Source organism: Anabrus simplex, chromosome 6 (assembly GCF_040414725.1).
Source record: "Anabrus simplex isolate iqAnaSimp1 chromosome 6, ASM4041472v1, whole genome shotgun sequence".
NCBI lineage: Eukaryota > Metazoa > Arthropoda > Insecta > Orthoptera > Tettigoniidae > Anabrus > Anabrus simplex.
Window position 1 is genome coordinate 313,135,964 of NC_090270.1, and position 22,365 is coordinate 313,158,328.

At 41.1% G+C, this 22,365-nt stretch overlaps 1 protein-coding gene across 1 annotated transcript in view; it reads left to right on the top strand.

The window, feature by feature from the left end:
- Window positions 1-22,160: 22,160 nt before the first annotated feature.
- LOC136875772 (uncharacterized) overlaps window positions 22,161-22,365 on the top strand; it is a 42,953-nt gene continuing 42,748 nt past the window's right edge. Inside the window, exon 1 of the mRNA XM_068228129.1 lies at window positions 22,161-22,364. The gene's annotated coding sequence lies outside the window, so the exon portion shown is untranslated. The remainder of the gene's footprint in view (window position 22,365) is intronic.

A 22,365-nucleotide genomic window follows, 5' to 3' on the forward strand; every position in this document is an offset into this window, starting at 1 on the left:
CACTGTACCCATACTGCGCAGCTAACTCGCTCGGTAAACGATATAGCCAAAGTATAACTTCAAATTATTTACCTTCCATCATTCGTCTTGTGTGAAAATCAGTCGAACAAGTTATCGCATAAACATGTAACATGAAATATCAGTCAGTCTGTTGGCATGGGTTACAAGCATGTAGCTTATGCGGGAAGTACAATTAAACAGAACGCTAGTGCTATAAGAAATACTCTGCTTACATTTAAGTCCCTAGCTGTTGAACAAGTTATTACATAAATATGTAACATGAAATATCGGTTCGGAAACATATTGTTTCAATCTGTTGGCATAGATGACAAGCATGTAGCTTATGCAGGCGAGGGCTACAATGCAAAATGCTAAGCCGAAAAAAAAATCGTGATAGGGTATGGAACCCAGGGGTTACATCTTATCAGAAGGGCAAAAAGGATGAAAGGACTCTTCCTCCTCCTTACCGCACATTCCTTGTACGGCTAATTGGCTGAAGGGCTAATGAGCAAAAGGCCTATGGGCTAAAGGGCTAATGGGCAGAAGGGATAATGGGCTAATGTGCTAAAGGGCTAAAGGGCTAAAGGAGCAACAACCTCATCGATCGCTATCAGCAAGAACGCTTGTACTTTGTTAAGTGTAGAAAATTAATCTTTATTGGTAAATGGTTTTATGTTCAGAACAAGGAATGGGACCTAGGGGTTACGTCTTACCTAATAAAATCCCTGAGGTGCGATGAGTTACGTTTTTCGAACTAGTGTTTGGAACACTGAACTTTTCAAGATGGCAAGAGTGAGGTTAGCAATGTTCTGTTGTTGGATTTTAAATTCTACGCTATAACATGCATAAGGTGGCAGCCTTGAGGTTTACCGCCGTAAAGATGGCAAGAGTGAGGTTAGCAATGTTCTGTTGTTGGATTTTAAATCCCCCGCTATAACATGCATAAGGTGGCAGCCTTGAGGTTTACCGCCGTAAAGATGGCAAGAGTGAGGTTAGCAATGTTCTGTTGTTGGATTTTAAATCCCCTGCTATAACATGCATAAGGTGGCAGCCTTGAGGTTTACCGCCGTAAAGATGGCAAGAGTGATGTTAGCAATGTTCTGTTGTTGGATTTTAAATCCCCCGCTATAACATGCATAAGGTGGCAGCCTTGAGGTTTACCGCCGTAAAGATGGCAGCAGTGAGGTTAGCGACGCTCTATTGTCCTTCAAAGTGAGGTTAAGGTTCGTCAAGAAGACAGCTGTCAAAAAAGCACGTGGCTATGTTTACCAAACAAGAGCACGTGGCTGTGACGTCACGGTCACGTAGTATGCTGCTTCAGCATTTAAAGTTCAATGTCTACACCTACGCAGTTAACACTCTGCTATGTTCACAAGATTTTTACACATAACTATTCTTTATGTTTTAAGTTCATGCACATAGGTTATGTTAGGATAGCAGCACACGTACAAGCGATGGTCGCACGCTCGCGTAGAAGTTGTTTAGTACGATAGTTGATGTATGCATTATCAAAAGGTGATATATACACGCTTTTAAACCTTGCTATTCTTACTGCTACTATGTTCGCAAGATTTTTAAACATCACTATTCTTTATCCTTTAAGTTCGTGCGCATAGGTCATGCTAAAGTAGCAGTGCAAACACATGTGAACGTTGTACATTCTAGCGGAATGTGTTTGTTATAATAGCTGATGCATGCAAAATCGATAGGTGATGTGTACACGCTTTGAAACTTAACTATTCTTCTTGTTTTATGTTCGTGCACATAGGTTATGCTATGATAGCAGCACACTCTAGCGGGAGAAGTTTAGTACTCTAGTTGATGCATGTATAATCGATAGGCAATGCGTACACGCTTTTAAAACATTGCTATTCTTACTGCTGCTGCTATGTTCAAAAGATTTTTATACATCGCTATTCTTTATGCTTTAAGTTCATGCGTATAAGTTATACTAAGTTAGCAGCATAGTTATAAGGTTGACGCACGCTCTAGTGGAAGAAGTTTATTACGAAAGTCGATGCATGCAAAATCGATAGGTGATGTGTACACGCTTTGAACTTGGCTATTCTTTGTGCTTTAAGTTCGTGCACATAGGTTATGTTAAGATTGCAGCACATACAAGCGATGATTGCACGCTGTTGTAGAAGAAGTTTAGTACGATAGTCGATGCATACATCATCGATAGGTGATGTGTACACGCTTTAGAACATAGCTCTTCCTTGTGCTTTAAGTTCGTGCACATGGGTTAGGGATAAACAAAAGCGATTGCTACATGCTCTAGCGGAAGAAGCCTAGTACGATAGTCAGTGCATCCATCATCGATACGTGATGTGTACACGCTATTCTTTATGCTTTAAATTCATGCACATAGGTTGCAGCACACAATTGTGATCGTTGTACGCTCTAGCGGGAGAAGTTTAACTTTATACACATACGTTAGCAATACACATATGCGATCGTTATACGAAAGTCGATGCATGCAAAATCGATAGGTGATGTGTACACGCTTTGAACTTAGCTATTCTTTGTAGTTTAAGTTCATGCGTATAGGTTATGCTAAGATAGCAGCACAATCTAGCGGAAGGAGTTTAGTACGAGAGTCGATGCATGCAAAATCGATAGGTAATGTGTACACGATTTGAAACATGGCTATTCTTTGTACTTTTAAGTTCATGTGTATAAGTTATGCAAAGATACCAGCACAATCTAGCGGAAGAAGTTCAGTACGAGATTCGATGAATGCAAAATCAATAAGTAATGTGTACACGCTTTGAAACATGGCTATTCTTTGTACTTTAAGTTCATGTGTATAAGTTATGTTAAGATAGCAGCCCAACCGAGCGGAAGAAGTTTAGTACGATATTTGTTGCATGCAAAGTCGATAGTTAATGTGTACACGCTTTGAAACATGCCTATTCTTTGTGCCTTAAGGTCATGCGTATAGGTTATGCTAAGATAGCAGCACAATCTAGCGGAAGAAGTTTAGTACGAGAGTCGATGTTTGCAAAAACGATAGGTAATGTGTACACGCTTTGAAACATGGTTATTCATTGTACTTTAATTTTATGAGTATAGGTTATGCTAAGATAGCAGCACGATCTAGCGGATGAAGTTTAGTTCGATGGTCGATGCATGTAAAATCGATAGGTGATCTGTACACGCTTTGAAACATGGCTATTCATTGTAATTTAATTTTATGGGTATAGGTTATGCTAAGATAGCAGCACGATCTAGCGGATGAAGTTTAGTTCGATGGTCGATGCATGTAAAATCGATAGGTGATGTGTACACGCTTTGAAACATGGCAAGTCATACTGCTGCTCTGTTCCCAAGACTTTTAAGTATAGCTAATCCTAATGCTGCGCTTAACGACGTCGAGGTAAGGATTGATTACGTGACCGTGACGTCACAGCCACGTGTTCTTGTTTGGTAAAAATAGCCACGTGCTTTTTTGACAGCTGTCTTCTTGACGAACCCTAACCTCACTTTGGAGGACAATAGAGCGTCGCTAACCTCACTACTGCCATCTTTACGGCGGTAAACCTCAAGGCTGCCACCTTATGCATGTTATAGCGGGGGATTTAAAATCCAACAACAGAACATTGCTAACCTCACTCTTGCCATCTTTACGGCGGTAAACCTCAAGGCTGCCACCTTATGCATGTTATAGCGTAGAATTTAAAATCCAACAACAGAACATTGCTAACCTCACTCTTGCCATCTTGAAAAGTTCAGTGTTCCAAACACTAGTTCGAAAAACGTAACTCATCGCACCTCAGGGATTTTATTAGGTAAGACGTAACCCCTAGGTTCCATTCCTTGTTCTGAACATAAAACCATTTACCAATAAAGATTAATTTTCTACACTTAACAAAGTACAAGCGTTCTTGCTGATAGCGATCGATGAGGTTGTTGCTCCTTTAGCCCTTTAGCCCTTTAGCACATTAGCCCATTAGCCCTTCTGCCCATTAGCCCTTTAGCCCATAGGCCTTTTGCTCATTAGCCCTTCAGCCAATTAGCCGTACAAGGAATGTGCGGTAAGGAGGAGGAAGAGTCCTTTCATCCTTTTTGCCCTTCTGATAAGATGTAACCCCTGGGTTCCATACCCTATCACGATTTTTTTTCGGCTTAGCATTTTGCATTGTATCCCTCGCCTGCATAAGCTACATGCTTGTAATCTATGCCAATAGATTGAAACAATATGTTTCCGAACCGATATTTCATGTTACATATTTATGTAATAACTTGTTCAACAGCTAGGGACTTAAATGTAAGCAGAGTATTTCTTATAGCACTAGCGTTCTGTTTAATTGTACTTCCCGCATAAGCTACATGCTTGTAACCCATGCCAACAGACTGACTGATATTTCATGTTACATGTTTATGCGATAACTTGTTCGACTGATTTTCACACAAGACGAATGATGGAAGGTAAATAATTTGAAGTTATACTTTGGCTATATCGTTTACCGAGCGAGTTAGCTGCGCAGTATGGGTACAGTGTGTTTTTGACTTTTTACACTAGACAAATCATTGAAGTTGTAGTTTTGCAATATTGCTTACTGAGCGAGTTAGCTACGCGATATGTGCACAGTGTGTTTCCATAGTTTTTTATTTTACACTAAGCAAATCATCAAAATTGTACTTTTGCTCTAAACACATCAAACAATGTTCTGATCATATGTTGAGGTTAACAACATCGATTACAGTGTTCGATTCTAGTCTTGTTATGTTTCATTCTGATCTTCTTAGAACAAGGGTACCCCCTAACATGTTCTAAACACATGTTGTATTGAGTACAGTGTTCGATTCTAGTCTTGATCACTTATTTTGTGTTCTGAACACATCAATCAATGTTCTGATCACATGTTGAAGTTAACAACATCGATTACAGTGTTCTATTCTAGTCTTGTTATGTTTCAATCTGATCTTCTTAGAACAAGGGTATCCCCTGACATATTCTAAACATATGATGTATTGAGTACAGTGTTCGATTCTAGTCTTGATCACTTATTTTGTTTTCTGAACGCATCAATCAATGTTCTGATCACATGTCGTATCGAGTACAGCATTTAATTCTACTCTTCTTATGTTTCGAAAGTCTAAACATGCACGATAATGTTATCGCTGCACACGCTTGCCTTCGCGATGCAGGTTTAAACTTGTTCGATATAAAGCTATGCCTTGACATAAGAGGCGGAGGAGGAGGTAGAGAAGGAGGAGGGGGAGGAGGAGGAGAATGATAAGACCTTAACATCCTATGTATAGTCGCCATTGTTTAAAGATGATAGCTGTCAAAATTTTTTCAAATTATCCACCACCACATTTCAGCTAAAGAGGGCAGCAGGGTGATCTGTTGATTAAGCACATAGAATTTCAAATTGCCCTCCACCACATGCATAACAGCAGCTGTTATCTTGCGCAGTAGCCTCTAAGCTAGCTTTCTTCATAAGAGTAGCTGCCATCTTGTGCGAGCACCCCTAGGCTGTCTCATAAGGAGCTATGTATAGTCACCATTTTGTGTCCGCCATCTTGCGTAAGCATCCCTAGGACGTCTCAAGCCATCTTGTGTCTCATAAGAGCAGCCACCATCTTGTAGAAATAGATAGCTGCCAATGCCAAAGGGCTTAAGTAGGAATCGAACCGTTGATCTCATCATTAGACTATGTTTTTTCTTGTTCCTGATACTACGAACCTACGTATTAGGCGGAAAAATTTTGTCCGTTTTGCTCTACGATGCACCGTTTTCGAGATAATTAACATTTTACATTTAAGCCTCCAAATTTAATGAATCGAACCAGCACGGTACGTTATACTCTCTACCATAGCTAGACCTGATTATGTTACGAAGACTCGCTTCAATACAAGCTAAAACAGAGCAAATGTCAAAGGGCCTAAGTAGGAACCGAACCGTTGATCCCATCATTAGACTATGGTTTTCTTGTTCCTCATACTGCGAACCTAGATATTAGGCAGAAAATGTTTGTCCGTTTTGCTCTACGGTGCACCGTTTTCGATATATTTAACATTTTGCATTTAAGCCCTAAATTTAATGAATCGAACTAGCACGACACGTTAGCCTCTAAGCTAGCTTTCTTCATAAGAGTAGCAACCATCTTGCGCAAGCACCCTTAAAGCGTCTCATAAGGAGTTGTGTATAGCCACCATCTTGTGTCCGCCATCTTGCGCAAGCATCCTTAGGGCGTCTCAAGCCATCTTGTGCAAGGACCCTTAAGCCATCCCATAAGAGCAGTCGCTATCTTGCGCAAGCATCCCTAGGGCATCTCATAAGGAGCCATGTATAACTGCTTTCTTGCGCAAGCATCCCAAGGGCGTCTCATAAGGAGTCATGTATAGCCGCCATCTTATGCAATTAGCGTCGAGAGAGGGCTGCTGTAGAATATTTCTTTTTAAATTATCCACCACCACATTTCAAAGGTATCTAGCTAAAGATGGCAGCACTGCGGATGACAGGTGACGAATTTACATCTACTACGATAAAGAGGGCAGCACGGTGCTCTCTGGATTAAAGATGGCGGATGACAGCTGTCAAAAAAGCACGTGGCTATGTTTACCAAACAATAGCACGTGGAATTTGCCGCCACCACATTTCAAAGGTATCTAACTAAAGAGGGCAGCACTATGCTCTGTTGATTAAAGATGGCGGATGGTAGCTGTCAAAAAAGCACGTGAGTTTGTTTCCAAACAAGAGCACGTGGAATTTTTCAATTTGCCGCCACCACATTTCAAAGGTATCTAGCAAAAGATGGCAGCACGGTACTCTCTTGATTAAAGATGGCGGATGATAGCTAACAGAACTTTTCAAATTGCCCGCTACTACGTGCTTAAGGTAGTAGCCATAAAGCACGGTGTTCTGTGGATTAAAGATGGCGGATGACAGGTGATGAAATTGCCCGCATGATAGCAGCACAGTGCTCTGTTGATTAAAGATGGCGGATGACAGCTGTCAAGAAAGCACATGGCTTTGTTTCCAAACAAGAGCACGTGGAATTTGCAGCCACCACATTTCAAAGGTATCCAGCTAAAGAGGGCAGCACTATGCTCTGTTGATTAAAGATGGCGGATGGTAGCTGTCAAAAAAGCGCGTGAGTTTGTTTCCAAACAAGAGCATGTAGAATTTTTCAAATTGCTGTCACCACATAGAGGACAGCACGGTGCTCTCTTGATTAAGGATGGCTGCTGTCACGTGGAATTGCCTGCCACCACAGGTATCTAGCAAAAGAGGGCAGCACGGTGCTCTCTAGATATTTTTTTTTTGCTAGGGGCTTTACGTCGCACCGACACAGATAGGTCTTATGGCGAGCTCTCTAGATTAAAGATGGCTGCTGTCATAAAGCATTTTTCAAATTATCCGCCACCACATTTCAAAGGTAAGTAGCTAAAGAGGGCAGCACTGTGCTCTATGGATTAAAGATGGCGGATGACAGCTGTCAAAAAAGCACGTGGATTTGTTTATCTCGAGCTGATTAAGTTAAGTTGGTAGCACTAAGGTTTAGGCCCGCTAAGATGGCAGCACTGCGGATGACAGGTGACGAATTTGCAGCTACTACGATAAAGAGGGCAGCACGGTGCTCTCTGGATTAAAGATGGCGTTGACAGCTGTCAAAAAAGTACGTGGCTGTCAAAAAACACGTGGATTTGATTATCTCGCGCTAGTTAGGTTAAGTTGGTACTACTGAGGTTTAGGCCCGTCAAGATGGCAGTACTGAGGTTAGCGATGCGTTGTTGTCTGTCAAAAAGCACGTGGCTGTCAAAAAACACGTGGCTTTGTTTACCTCGCGCTAGTTAGGTTAAGTTGGCACTACTGAGGTTTAGGCCCGTCAAGATAGCAGTACTGAGGTTAGCGATGCGTTGTTGTCGATGACAGCTGTCAAAAAGCACGTGGCTTTGTTTACAAATTCAAAGTTCCCGCGGGTGGTGGAGGAGACCTCTAGGAGGCCTCTGGCTGTGGTGGTGGTGGAGGTGGCCCCTGGGAGGCCTCTGGCTGTGGTGGTGGTGGAGGTGGCCTCTGGGAGCCGGAGGAGGTGGTGGCCGCTGAATCCCTGTATTATACTACTGAGACCGGTGAGCTCCCTCTTCCAATTCGCCGTAAAATGATAACATCTAAATATTTACTTAAAAGATTTGCTCTGGCTCAACACCCATTGCTTCCTAAATTGCAGTTATTAGATGAATAGTCTCTACTTTCACAGGCCCGCCGTCGTAAGATGCCTGCTTTGTTGTATGCATATCAATTTCTTCTCTCCTATAAAAATACTATCTTACGCACTGCTTCTTCCCCCGTTTATTCAGTAAATTTTGATTGTTTATTTTTGTCCCTTCTGTCATTATCTCCCCTACATCTTCTTTTTCCTCTTCTATTCCTGGTTCTTCGTTGACTGGCCCTCCTTTTAAGAAGCTACGTTTTGCTCTAAGTGATTCTGGCGTCCACATATATACAGACGGCTCAAAAAAACTCTTCTGGCGTTGGAGCTGCGTTCTATATTGTCAATACCAATGTTGCTGAACTCTATCGTTTACCCAGTGACTTTTCTATCTACACTGCGGAAAGTTTTGCTATTCGTCAAGCTCTCATGTACACTAAGCATCATTCTATTCCTAAAGCAGCTATTTATACGGATTCTCTCAGTGCAGTTCAGTCGCTCATGTCATCTCATCTTTCTTTTAACTGGTATTTGTATCATGTTAAAAGTCTCATTTATACTTTGCATCAATCTGAGGTGGTTCTCACTTTTGTCTGGGTCCCTAGTCATATAGGTATCTATGAGAATGAACGGGCGGATTTATTCGCTAAGCGAGCTGCTCGTGATGAAAATCCCTACTTAAACTTGCAGTTCCTCTACCCGATTTTTACCCTGTTCTTAAACATTACGCTTATCGTCAGTGGCAAGAAGATTGGACTCGATCAGCTTCTTATAAAGGTCACTATTATTACAATATCCAGCCTTGTATTCCTCCCTATCCTTGGTATTTGAAGGGTAACTATTCTCGCCGTCACATTACCAACATTATTCGTCTTCGCTTTAATCATGCTCTTACTCCTCTGTATAAACATCGTTTTAAACTCTCCCCACCCCCCACTCCTCCTGTCTATGTGGTACTCTGAGTGCTGATCTAAATCATTTATTATTCCAATGCCCTGTGTATGATTCTTTTCGTCCGGGTTTTATTTCTCGTCTTCTCAGTCTTCAGAAAGCTCTCCCCACCAATGTCTCCTGTTTGCTTACCGATATGTCTCCTGCTATAATACATGCTCTCAATCAATATTTGGATGACTCTCATAATCATTTGTAAATTACTGTCTATTTATTGTTCGCACGGTTGCATACTCCTGCTTCCACTGTTTTTTGCTTGTACGCACTTCTTTTGTTATGTTACGCGCTACTTAAGATGTGTACATAGACCTGATGCTCAACTCTGTTCTTCTGACCTTCGTAGTGAGATTAACTGCGTGTGACCTTCGTAGTGTGACTAATTGCGTGTGAAATAATAGAGCCCATAACCTCTCCAACAACAACAACTATCGATTGTTCTTCCTGTTCACATCAACAATGGCTCGCAACGGCTCATGGACCGCGCAACACTACTGTACAACACTACTGAGATGCTGTATGGCTGGACACTAAACATTAAACCAATCTAAACTAGTATTGTGAATAACTGATCGAAAACCTTTCATTGAGACAGACCTCACTAGCACAGCAATGCTATACACTGTAAATCAGCTGCTGTGAAATAACGTACGAGCCTCATAGGTCCGAAAGAACTAGCTTGCCATCTATGAAACTTGATTATAACTACCTGTACGACTGTGAAGTCTACCAGCGGCCTTCAGCGCGATCTAAGAGGAATGCAGAGAACTACCAACTACCTGAAGTAGAGGCGGCAAACTATCGATAGTAATCGCCATCGATATTTTCCGATAATATGAGCTCTACTATCGATAGTAATCGATAGTTTTCAAAAAGTTGAACGAATGATATCATTATGCATGAAAATAGGACATTCACTGAACACAATCCACAAAAAAATTCAGTACAAATTACAACTATTTCATGTTATGTAATTTTAGAAATTCAAATAGGAATCACTTATAAATCTATTTAGTGGCACCTCCGAGACATTCTCGAGCTGCACGCGCTTGCCCATAACTTGACCGCCCGAGAAATTCTCGTTCAGCTCCAATGTTCATTTGTGATCGCCCGACATTTTCTCGGGTATAGTAATATCTTTGGAAAAATGTTTTACAGCATTCTGAACGGATGGCAGGAGAGTTTTCAGTTGCTTTCATGAAGCCTATGGCCTAAAATTTGCCTTATCTTCTCTCGCCTATAAGTTATACAATCTCTTGACTCACCAGCTGACAAGGTAAACAGAAATGGCGAGCGCGAAAAGAAAGAAATGCTTGTCTGATGACAAAATAAGTGACTCGCCTACATCAAAGATGAATCTCTAAATGATATTGGTAATTCAGATAGTACAGTAGTAATAATGATTTTTCGTATGATGACCTGGTATTTCTAATGAATGTGAGGAAGATATTTTGTCGGAAACAATGGTGATGTAGCACATACATTCGTGTGGAAAAATGTTAATATTGTAAATACTGAACGATCTAATATCATTCCATTTACGGATATTCTAGTGTAGGGGTTCTATTACAGTATTCCACACCCATTGCACTTGGCTAATTTTTCATCCTCACTACGCCTGAATCACTTCCAAACGTCAGGTATCTTCCTTTTGGGCATCTATATATGAATTTCACAATTTTAAACAGGTATATTAAAGTTACTACCAAGCAGTGAAACATCTGTACAATTTCCGTTAGTGCAAAGAATAATCCAATAACGAAAAAGAAAAACGATCGTTGACTATCGATAGTAGGCAACTGACTGTCGATGTCAGACGGTAGTGGTCGCTATCGATAACTATCGATAGCACTATCGATAGTTTTCCGCCTCTAACCTGAAGCTAGCTACGGAATGGTACAGAAAGCTCTACGTTAGTCTCGTCCGCGACATCGTACTGTACGGTTCGTAGTGTTCGAGGTATCGTGTTCGGTGTCTGAAGTTTCTAGAACTTACTCCTGCGTTCGAGTGCTAGCTTGCGTGTGATTGTGAAGTGGTGTCATGAGTTCTGATAGTGGAGGTACTCGGGACTTTAATCCCGCGTCAAATAGTAATGTTGAACGGGAAGAAGTGAAAATGGATACAAACGTGAATGATAGTTCTACTCCTACCCCTTCGTTGCAAACTTCGACCCAATGCAATACTAACCCTCCCCTTCCTGCTCAACCTCCTAATACTAGTGCATGTAATTTATACCCATTAAACCACCCAGGACCATATCTTGTTTTTGTTTCATCCAAACAAGGTAATAACATTGGCAACCTACATCCTATTCCTATAGGGCGTCTACTCCATGAAAGGAACTTTCCTGTTAAATCCATCCAGTATAAAGGCCGTAACAGGATTCAGGTAATCTTTCACTCTCCTAATCATGCTAATGACTTTTTGCAGAATAAGTTCCTTAATACACACAAGTTGCATGCCTTTATTCCTCACTCCAATATCTTCCGTGTGGGCATTATACGCGGTGTTGAGAAAGATCTAACTGAATCCGATATTCTTACTTTACTTAAGAGTGAGGTCAAAGTTCATTCTGTTCATCGCCTACGCCGTAAATCCCTCCAAGATGGTCAGGCAGTCTATCTACCTACCGGCTCCGTAAAGATTATTTTTTGTTCCAAAACGTTGCCCAAATATGTTTCAATCTATCATGTAATGTTAGAAGTCAATCCCTTTATATTTTACCCCATTATTTGTTCCAAATGCCAGCGTTATGGACACACCATACGCAATTGCCAGTCCACTAACTTTCGCTGTCGCAACTGTGGTTTGAATCATCCTACCTCAGACTGCCTTGCTAGTGTCAAATTATGTGTACATTGCAATCGGGAACACGAAACGGGTTCATCAGATTGTGCTGTTCATCAGAAGCAAGTGGAAATCAAAAAACTCATGTGCACTGATAACATCTCCTTCTCAGAAACTTCTGCTCGACTAGTTCCACCTACTTATTCTGAGTATAATAACATTCAACAATTTCCTCCCCTACCCTTTCAACATCCTTCTCCAATACCAGACGCCCCTTGCAAACGCAAATTCACACAAGTGATTGTTAAGGATTTGCCACCTAAGCCTTCTGCCGGATATGACAGAGCTGGGTATCTACAGCAAGTGCAATCCACTACATCCTCTCGTCCCTCTCAATCTCTGAGTTATCAATACCCCATTCAACCCAGTCAGCCAACTCCCTCAACATCGAGCCCGTCAATCCCTCTGCAACCCGCACAGCATCCCCAAACAGGTACTACACTCCCACAGCGAGAACATGTTCAACAGTGTGTTCTCAATCTTCTCGTGCATCTTACTCAACTAATTGGAGATCACCCCAATATCTTACCAGTTATTAGTCAACTTCGCGACAGTTTACACCTTATCTTTAATAATGGTAGTACGCATCCTTCAATGGAATGCTAGGAGCCTACAAAATAAACAATACGAATTCAAAATTCTCATGCACGAAACATCTCCTCATATAGTCGCTTTGCAAGAAACTTGGTTTTCTCACACAACTAACTTTTATTTTCCAGGATATTCTATCGAACGCCATAACGGACCAGGATTTGATGGTTTCGCACTTATGATACATACTTCGTTATCGTACACTCCATTACATCTACAATACATAATACCAAATACCTATTCCCTAGGTCTTATATATCAGAACACATATGTTATAAACTTGTATAATCCCCCTGATAACTACATCTCTTTTGCCCAATGGTTCAAATTTTTTAATCAGTTTCCACCTGATACCCAACTGTTGTTTTTAGGAGATGTCAATATTCATCATACTCAGTGGGGAGCCCCGCTCAACACCTCCAAAGGCACACAGTTCTTACATGCTGTAACTCAACATAATCTCTTGCTTCTGAACGATGGTTCCCCTACCAGGCTCACTCCTCCTGGTTCGTTGCCTAGTGCAGTCGATCTATCACTTTGCCGCAACTCTATTGCCTCTATAACCACGTGGCGGGTCCTCAGTGATACTCATACAAGTGATCACTTTCCTATCCTCATTACTTATGGCCACGGGTATATTACTAAAAACCCACTTAACGACCATTATATCGCTCCGCTACGTTCCATGAAACAGTTCAATGCTTCGTGCTTTAACTCCTACATGGTAACCCAATTGGAGACCTTCCTTGTAACAGAATTATCCTATCACTCACTTCTCAAAATAACACAGTATCTGGACCTATACCATCCTTTTACACTACCATCAAACTCCATGACAACTGGTGCCTCTAAATTAAAGTGGTGGGACAGTGAATGTCACCAATTAATCCTTAAACGCAAGAGACTCTTCAAAATTTATCGTAAAACTCTAACCCCTTCACACTACTTTCGCCTCAAACATCATCTTGCTCATATCCGACGTGTATTCAATCAAAAACGACGACAGGCCTGGAAAACTTTTATATCCTCTTTCCATAACCATATTTCTGCATCTCAATTATGGAATGCTATCCGTGCTCTCACCCGGGCTTCCACTCACGTCCCACGTCCTCAAATCCCGCCGACTATTCTGAATGACTTTCTAAGGTCCCTCACTCCAGATCATGCACTTCCACCTTATACTCCAGCTATCTCTGCTTCCACTCGTCAGTGTTCAGTCCTTTCTCGTCCCATCACTCTCCCTGAGCTCACGTCCGTTCTTAACTCCTGCAAATCATCCACTCCCGGTCCTGATTATATCTCTTATGCTATGTTACAACAGTTGCCGACCAAAGCCCTACACGTGCTTGTTCAGTACTTTAATTTTGTGTTACATACTACGACTCCTCCTCCAGAGTGCAACACTTTTTTCCTAGTCCCGGTTCCAAAGCCTCGACGTCCAATGACCTCCCCTCACAATATTAGGGGAATAATTTTGCCATCTTGTATACGCAAACTATTTCTTAAACTCATGCTCCAAAGATTTCTCTGGTACTTAGAATATTATTCCCTCCTTCCCAAGTATCAGTATGCTTACTGTAAAGGTCGAAATGCTCAGGATGCGATCAATATGCTTATAATAGACATCTTATTAGCTAAATCTCGAAAAGAACACACTATTGCTGTCTTCATCGATATACGAGGTGCCTTTGATTCCGTCCCTCTGAATATGTTATGGGATGTGTTATCACAGAAAGGCATCCCAACCACTTTCATAACTCTTCTACGTCATCTGTTAACGTCTCGCACTCTAATCTTCAAACCTCCTCTCACTACGCCATCCCCTCGGCAAGCTACTGTCGGCGTCCCTTAAGGTGATATCTTCAGTGGAATACTGTTTGCTTTATATTTATCCGGTCTCGAGCAACTTGCCCTCCAATCTGCCCGAATTCTTATGTATGCCGACGACATAGTTCTCTACTTTTCCCCTAAGACGTAGATGTTGCTCGCAAATACATAACACGACTGCTCATTCAAGTTCAGTCCTGGTTACACACTCATGGGTTCTCTTTATCACCCGATAAATGCTCTGCAGTAATCTTTACTACCAAGTGGGTTTACAACTCCGAGCCTTTACTGTTCGATACTTATGAAATTCCCATACGTTCGCACCATAAATATCTTGGCATTATCCTTGACCGTAAATTACAATTTTCCCAACATATACAACACCTACGCAACTGTACTGCCACGTATATTAACCTCCTAAAAGCCATTACACGTCGTTCCTGGGGAGCTGATCCTCTTACAGCAAAATTAGTCTACTGCTCCACCATCCGTGCTCGTTTCGACTACTGTGCACATATAATTGATCTTGCATCACCATCTGCCCTTCAATCCCTCAACACAATTCAAAATCAAGCACTACGAGTTTGTTTTGGTGCGTTGTCTACCACACCTACTAATGCCTTATTAGTTGAAACTGGTGACCCTCCTCTTCTCCTTCGACGCAGATTTCTAACATCTAAGTATCTCCTCAAACGACTTCTAGTGCTCTCCAATAACCTTCTACCCAAAATATAATTACTCGCTCAATCATTCTCAACACCTATCACACATCCTTGCCGAGCCCCTGCCTTAATTTGGGCATTTGAGTCTGTCTCCCCTTTTAAATCTACTATTATTCGTAGTCATGTGCTACCATACTATTCTGTGGCATACGACGTGATTCAATATACTCCTACTATTATTCATTCTAAAGAATCTTCTTTTGCTATGCTCCCTTACCGGCTTTCATTTTTTCCTCTACATTCTAAAAAAGTTCGCATTTCATCCACTAATGCCTGTCCCAATTTTTATACTGATGGATCCAAAAATTCTTGTGGTGTCGGCGCTGCTTTTTATTACGAACAGACTCAGTATGCTGAATTGTTTCACTTATCGTCCCACTTTTCTATTTTTTCGGCTGAATTACATCAAACATTCATCCATACAATCTGCTAATATATTCACTGACTCTCTCTCCGTGCTCCAAACACTAAAATCTAACAAGTTTACGCTGAACTGGTATGTTTATAATGTCAAACACATCCTCTTCAATTTACACCAGTTAGGTGTCCAAATAACCCTCATTTGGATACCTGCACATAAGAACATACCAGGCAATGAACGAGCCGATCGCTTAGCGAAAGAGGCTTCCCTCTTATCTACAACCCCGGCTACATTTTCTGTTCCAGCCACAGATTTCATATCTCTCCTCAAATCACAACAGCGACAAATGTGGCAAAACACATGGACAACATCTGCATGTCAGAAGGGCAAATTCTATCATAGTCTCCAACCCATACTACCTACTACTTTCTGGTATCAACACGCCACCTACACTCGTCGTCATATCATCAATATCATACGTCTTCGCTTTGATCATTCCCTTACACCTCTATATAAATTTCGATTTCGCTTACAACCACATCCCCTATGTCATTGTGGATCTGTAGATGCTGATATCAATCATCTCTTTTTTCAATGCCCATTGTACAACTCTCCTCGCCGATGCCTGTACTCCAGCTTAATACAATACAATTATCCACTCCCCTCGTCAATTGCATGTCTCGTATACAAGCCCTCTCCCACAATCATACGTATCTTAAATCAGTTCTTAGATCACTCTAATTTACAACTCTAACCCCACTTTCCCACAATACATTGACACTACTTACATATTTCATCATATTCTAATTTGCCTCCCGCCCTCCCTAACGCCTCCTCTTCAACCAAGACACATAGCTACCGTTTATTCACATCTCCCCCTCCAACGATCGCGTGCACATTTTCATTGATGTTCATATCAACACACTGTCGCCCCTCTTCATCCTTTGTTTACGATTTCACTGACACTTTGCGCTCTCTACATCCCCCATATACGTTGGTCAGATATTTCTTTCCATCTGTCCAAAGTCCTACACTCTCACATATATCCACCCCTCCGTCGTTCCACTGCCCTCTCCTGCTTATCTCTTATATGTTGCCCGGTGTGTATGTTTTGTAGAAGTCGCTGAGACGGCCACTCTAGCGTGAAGATTAGTATACCTTGTGTCCCTGTGCTTTTCCTATATCTCCTAGTCATGTATACGTATTTCCTCACTCTCAGTTGTCTAGGTGATACGTCTTTTCCTGAACTACTTCAAGTGCTTTGAACCCATTTTGTGAGTCCGCTGCATGGTCTACTTCCCTCAATCTTCAAGTACTTCGTACTCAGAAAACATTGTAAACTCAGTTCCCTCTTAGCAGTGCTAGTGGGCAGTTGAGTGGACAGTCGCTGTGTAGAGGTAGCGTGGACGGTATTGAGTAGTGATTCTACGAGTGTAATTCGTACGTTATGGGGGAGCAAAGTGGTGGTGAGGAGTCTCCTGATCCTTCAACCCTCAGAGTTGCTAGGGAAGAGACAGTTCAAATGGACCAGGATGAGGATGATAGTCCAAGTGAGAATAGTGGTACAGTGAATAAATCGTATACACCAAATGCGGTGGTGAATAACGAGACTGGTGCTTCGATTTCGAAGACTGAGTCGCAGGAACTTTATCCTAGTACTCATTATGGACCTTTCATTATTTTTGTGGAGTCCACAGCAACAGGCAATGTCGGTAACATGCATCCGATGACCCTGGGTAGAATTTTCTATGAGAAAAAAATTCCAGGCATAAAATCAGTGGCCCGCAAGGGACGAAACAGGGTACAAATAGAATTTGTATATGCCGTACAGGCAAATTCATTTTTGAAACACCCTTTATTAGTTGAGCTTAAGTTACGGGCATACATACCTAGCTCTAATGTATTGTGGGTAAGAGTTGTCAGGGGAGTAGAGAAGACCTTGAAAGAGGAAGCTATTTTAAAGCACTTAAAGTCTTCTGCTGCTATAAAATCTGTAAAGCGTTTGAACCGTAGAATTGTTAACGAAGAAGGAACACAGTATGTCCCTACTGGATCTATAAAAGTGGTTTTTCGTGCGCAGAAACTTCCCCAGTATGTGTCATTATATCAGGTGCATTTAGAGGTGGAGCCATATGTTTTTGCTCCCATCATCTGTAAAAAATGCCAGCGGTACGGTCACGTTGATAAGCATTGCAGAGCGACAAGTCCAAGGTGTGGGAAATGTGCATTGCACCATACTACGGCGAACTGTATGGAAACTTTCCTGCAATGTGTGCATTGTCGCGGCACCCATTCAACTGGAGATGTTGACTGTCCAACTCACCAACAGCAAGTCCACATTAAAAAGATCATGAGCCATCAGAACTTATCGTTCAAGGACGCTGTACAACAAGTCCAACCTAGTGAATATAATGTAGTAGACAATTCCCAAAATTTTCCCCCTTTAACTGGGGAGGAGCAGACTCCTACACAGTCGAATCCCCGTAAGAGAAAATTCACACAAGTAATTTTAAAATCACCGAGACCAGTACCAGCCCCGGGATATGATAAGGCAGGTTATCAAAATTTGGTTCGAGAGATTCCCCGCATGGAGATGGCAGCTTCAAGAGTTACACCTGTTTCCAATGGCGCAAGCCGGCGGATGGAGGCACCTTTGGACGAACCTGTTGCCACGAGTAGCGCCTCAATGGCGCAACCGCTTTCGTCATTTCATAGGCAAAGAGAATATCTTCAAAGTGGTCTTTATCAATCTATTCAGCAATTGGTACAATTATTGGGTGATCACCCCGCGTTAGCTCATAATGTATTCCAGTTAAGGGACAGGGTTTGTAGTTTTATTCAATTCTATGATCAGAATCACTCAATGGAACGCTAGAAGTCTCATGAACAAACGTCATGAGCTATTTAAATTAATTCAGGAAACAGTACCTCACTTTTTAGCTATACAAGAAACTTGGTTTAATCTTGAGACTCACATTAAGTATCCTAATTACAAAGTTTTACGAAATTTGGATACACTTCAAGGTACACAGTTCCTTAATGCAGTAAATAACCATGCTCTTGCTATTTTGAATGATGGCTCTCCTACGCGTTTGACTGCGCCTTCTGCCCCTTCTAGCGCTGTAGATTTAACACTGTGTAAGCGAAATATGGTGTCTATCACTACATGGCATACTTTGAGTGATACTTATTCCAGTGATCATTTCCCTATTGTTATTTCTTATGGTGTAGGCAGACCCTTTTCTCCACCGCAGCACACATTTCAAAATAACATGATTCGATCTTTGAGGAGATTTAAACCGCAAATACATACCGCTTACATTGAGGATGCGTTACAAAAAATACAGGAAAATGATTTTTCATATCAAACTTTACTGCAGATTTTAACAGATTATATTAATCTTCACCACCCCATCATCGTTTCACCCCCTTTAACTTCTAGGAAACCTGCGCATGTTAAGTGGTGGGACGAGGAATGTCATTTGCTGATTCAAACCCGCAAAGTAGTTTTCCGACAATATAGGCAGCACGCAACACCTGAAAATTACTTCCGGCTCAAACGACACATAGCACAAACTCGCCGCATTTTCCATCAAAAACGTCGTGTCGCTTGGAGGGAGTTTATATCGTCCTTCACGCGTCAGGTTCCACTTGCGGACTTGTGGAAAGCCATCAGGGCAATCACACGAGTTACGCAGCACTCCCCTGCCAATACCATCCCAGGTCAGGTATTATCTGATTTTCTTGTTAAAGAGACGCCAGATTTTGTTGTTCCACAGTATGTTCATTCCCAAGACCCACTAGACGCACGTTTTTCCGTATTGCTACAACCCTGCGATTATCAGGAGTTAGAGGCAGTACTCCAATCGTGCTCAAATTCCTCCCCAGGTCCAGATAATGTATCATACCAAATGCTCAAATTATTACCTATTAGAGCAAAGAAGGCATTATTAAACAGGTATAATGATATTTTTCGCAATCATAGTACACCTGTTAGTTGGAATGACTTTTTTCTAATTCCCATTCTTAAAAATAAGCAGTTACCCACTGAGGTTAGTAATTATCGCGGTATCGTACTCGGTTCTTGCCTCCGTAAAGTCTTTCTAAAGATCTTACTTCGAAGAATCATATGGGTATTAGAATACTATAACTTGACGCCTCGATATCAATATGCTTTTTTAAGGGACGCAGTACATCTGATGCATTTAATAGTTTTGTTATCGATTTACTATTAGCTCGTCATATAAAACATAGTACCATAGCGGTTTTCCTTGATATTCAACGGGCTTATGATTCCGTACCTTTGAACATATTATGGGAAAAACTTGCAACTCTTCAGATTCCTGAGGGATTTATTATCATTCTCAGACAACTTCTGACTTATTGAACACTCAGATTTAAATCGACACCTTATACAATCCAGCCACGGCAGGTAAGTAATGGGTTGCCACAGGGCGATATTCTGAGTGGTATTCTTTTCGCTCTTTTCATGAAAGATTTCGAAACGGTCATTTTACGTCATGCTCGACTACAGGCGTATGCTGACGATTTTTTGCTTTATTATACACATGAAGATTTACAGCTCTGTAGACAACATATTAGTTACACGCTTCATGAAGCTAGAACATGGTTAGAGGTCCATGGGTTAAATCTTTCCATAGCGAAATGTCGAGCGATGATATTTACACATCACCGAACCTATGACCGATCGCCACTTGTTTTTGATCAGTATGAAATACCAGTGGTTAGTCACCATAAATATCTTGGGTTATTTATCGATCAAAAACTTACATGGAAACATCATTTTTTTTATATTTGCGTTCGAAGAGTGAACGGTATATTCAGGTAATACAAGCTGTAACCCGTAGGCAATGGGGGGCAGATCCCGTTGTGGTGCTATCTTTGCACAAAACCACTATTAGATCGATATTGGACTACGGATCGCATATTTTTGACTTGGCATCGTATACTAACTTGAATATTCTTAACACTTGTCAATATAAAGCAATACGCTCCTGTATTGGAGCTTTAAAGTCCACACCTACCAATGCACTTTTAGTCGAATCCTGCGAAGCTCCCTTACAAGTACGTAGAAAAATACTTGCGACGAAATATTTACTTAAAATGTTTTCTTTAACAAGTCATCCTTTAATTCCGAAGTTACAGTTACTCTCGGAGTATTATTCCGTACGGCGTCAGGGTTTACGCAGATTGCCAGTACTGGTTCATGCTTTTGCTACATTGAAGTCGAAACAGAGTACCTTAATACACAGTGTTAATTTAATACCATATACCTTACCCTATCAGGTTTCTTATTATAAGCCTCAAATAATATGGCCTATACGTAATGGCTCTACTACCGTTACTTGTCTGCAGGGGACCGAGATTTGTCCTGTTAAAAGAGTGAAATTTTCTAATATTCCACGAAACATAAACATTTTTACAGATGGGGCAAAGAACGTTAATGGAGTTGGGTCCGCTTATTATATACCTTCTCTAAATGTTAAAGAACAATATGGTTTGCCTAGTGACTGTTCGATTTTTACGGCGGAGTTATTCGCTATACAGCAAGCTTTACTTTTTGTTCAGCGACAGGGATATACGCGAGTTACAATCTATACGGATTCGCTGAGTGCATTGCAATCTTTGGTTTTGTATGAGTTGTCCTATAATTGGTATGTATACAATGTCAAGAGCCTCCTTTATATGCTTGACAACGTCGGTATTTACATAACTTTAGTATGGGTACCAGGTCATGTGGGTATCGAGGGCAATGAAAAAGTAGATTGTCTTGCAAAACAAGCTTCTCGTCTTCCTGTTCCGAATACTAACAATATTGTTCCTGCTTCTGATTATGTAGTTGTTATCCGACAGGATGCGCGTCAAGAATGGCAGAACTACTGGAGCCAGACTGCACAAGTCAAAGGTAACTTCTATTATCATTTACAACCAACACTTTTGGTTAAACCTTGGTTTGTACGAGGATCATATTCTAGACGACATATTATTAACATCATTCGGTTACGGTTTAATCATGCCCTTACACCACAATATAGATCACGTTTCCATTTAACGCAGGATACAAACTGTTTGTGTGGTACAAATATTCGTAATGGCGACTCCAACCACATTTTATTTGAATGTTCTTTATATGCTAACCCCCGTAAACAACTTCTGACTCATCTCAAGCGACTCAAGCAGGTTTTTCCAACCAGTGTTTCTTGTTTACTCAGTAATCCTACGGACGAGATTATTAGAGTGCTAAATTTGTTTCTAGATGAAGCCAATATCGTGTTATAATTCTGTCTGTAATATAGGGTGAGAATTGCTCATGCTTTTGAAGGTTCCATTTGAGTGATTCCTCATATCATTAGTGTATTACTTGAGAGTGCTATTTTGGACTATTCGTGTGGGTGAAGGTTTAGAAGAAGTGTGATTGCAAGATTGGAAGTTTCCCGTATGAGAACAGTCTGCTCTAGCAAATTAGGGTTATTATGTGATATAGTGAAGATCATTGTTTTGTGTTTTCTACTTGCAAGCTCAAGCAACAATTATTGAACTGAAGTTTTTCATTTATACTAGTGGGTTTACATGAGTAAGCAAGTATTGACTGGGTGAAATGTCGTAGACACAGCCCATACGCATCAGCATGCAAGCAAGCAAACATTGTAAATTGCATTGGTGTACTGCTTTATTGAAATTGTGTGCGCGTGTAGGACTAGTACAAATATAATACAGTATTGTGTCTGGGTGAAATAACGAGCCCAAATCAACTTCACGAACAGAACAGAACAGAACAAAGCTCTACGTTAGGGAACAGTGTCGACTCATTTGATAATGACAATAAAATATTCTGTCGGTCTTGCTTAGACTATACCTGAACGAATATAATTTAGGAGCATTG